Source organism: Dioscorea cayenensis, chromosome 10, assembly GCF_009730915.1.
Source record: "Dioscorea cayenensis subsp. rotundata cultivar TDr96_F1 chromosome 10, TDr96_F1_v2_PseudoChromosome.rev07_lg8_w22 25.fasta, whole genome shotgun sequence".
In the NCBI taxonomy this organism is placed as follows: Eukaryota; Viridiplantae; Streptophyta; class Magnoliopsida; order Dioscoreales; family Dioscoreaceae; genus Dioscorea; species Dioscorea cayenensis.
Window position 1 is genome coordinate 9,143,909 of NC_052480.1, and position 1,886 is coordinate 9,145,794.

General features: G+C 33.0%; 1 long non-coding RNA gene across 1 annotated transcript; it reads left to right on the plus strand.

The window, feature by feature from the left end:
* Nucleotides 1-371: 371 nt before the first annotated feature.
* Nucleotides 372-887, plus strand: LOC120269976. The gene is made up of 3 exons (XR_005539530.1): nt 372-390; nt 474-643; nt 733-887. It is a non-coding gene; the product is annotated as an uncharacterized LOC120269976 (long non-coding RNA).
* Nucleotides 888-1,886: the final 999 nt, after the last annotated feature.

Genomic DNA, 1,886 nt, shown 5'->3' on the forward strand with positions numbered 1-1,886 from the left:
AGATGAAAATATTTAGGGAAAGGCAAAAAACTTTTGCTCGACCACTTGCTTTAAGCACTAGCAAGACTACAACTCCCGGTAAGAATGAAATTATTTTATTTTAACTTGAATAATTATATTTCATTTTTGAGTTTTTTTTATTGATTGTTCAACATATTAACATGTGCAATTTTTTTCTTAGATGAATGGTGGAAATTCTTTGGTTGTGATGTTCCTAATTTGCAAAAGTTGGCTATTAGAATTCTTAGTCAAACGGCTTCTTCTTTCCGGATCTAGAGCGTAATTGGAGTGTATTCGAAACGTATACATACCAAGAAAAGAAATAGGTTGGAGCATCAAAGGCTTAATGACTTGGTTTATGTTCATCTACAATTTACGGTTGCAACATAGGTAAGTAAGTTTATGTTATTGCTTTGATAAAAAAAAGAAAAAATTATACATGAGATTGATTTGTTTTTTTTTTTTCTCATTAGGTTGGCTTCAAAAAAAAGTCTTTATGATCCAATTGATTATGAATGCATTGATAAAACGGAATTTTGGGTGGTGGAAGAGGAGGTTGAAGGAGAACTTGCCTTTGATGAGTTAGAGTCTATGTTGGAGGAGCAACCAAGAATTAGTGAAGAATCAACCAACTTTTCTAAAGGTAAATTTTATTAGTTTTTTGAAATATTATCCTTTAATAACTAATGTTTTTCATACTTAATTATATATATATTTTTTGAGGTATTGAAGATGACATGGTTACCGTTGAGGAGGATGATAATGCAATGATTGATGTTGGAAGAATGACTAGCAATGATTTAGATGAAGAAGATTGGCTCACATCTCCTCCAAAAAATTAAATTGAAATGTTTTGATATGTTTAGTTATGTTATATATTGTTGGATCGGTGGCTTTTTACTTTTGATGTTTCTCAAAAACATTATTATGTACTTTTGTTATGTTTTTGGTATGTGATATGATGTTGCATTGTTGTGGAGTTTTCTTATTTCTCAAAACATGACATGTATCTTTTATATGGTTTGTTATTAACTTATTATATTGTTATGAACTATGTTGTTATGAGTTATGTTTTATAGAGTTGTATTTTTTATGTATTTTGTCATGAATTTTGATGTTGTTATGTCAGTATTATGCATGAAAATAAAGTACAAAAAATATTTTTATAGTGGATGTTATTATTTATATATATATATATAAAATATTTATGACGTCATCCAGTCCGACCAAAACGGTTCATCCGGTCGCACCGACTGACCCATGACCCAATGATGAGACCGGTTCACTTCCCGGTCCGGGTTTAAAAACATTGGAGAATAGTGAAGCAAGCACGGAAGATCCTCATTTAGAAGATGTTCCCAGCCAAGACGCAGAATTTTCAATGCCACCATTTGTGCCACCAGCACATATAAGGGCATTGGATTTGGAAGCAATGTATGCACCAGAATTCACAGAGCATCTTTTCTTATACAATCAAACATTTAGAGGGCTAATGACAGATGGAGAATTACATATAGGCATGTAATTTTAAACTAAAGATGACGCCATCACAGCGATTAAGCATTACTGATTGCTGAAGTTAGTGGAGTACAAAGTCATCGAGTCCGGTCCCACTTGGTATTCAGGTAAATACATGTTATATGGTGAAGGATGCAGCTGGAGAGTTCATGCATCATTTAGTAAGAAGAAGCATATTTGGCAGATTACGAAGTACAACGGTCCTCATACATGCTCATTGGCGATGATGTCCCAAGATCATTCAAAGCTGGATTCCAACATGATTTCTCGGCATATACAGTCTTTGGTCAAGGAGAAGCCTATCATTAATGTGTCTGTTTTGATAGCAGAGATTAGAAATCAATATGGCTATACTCTGACGTATAGAA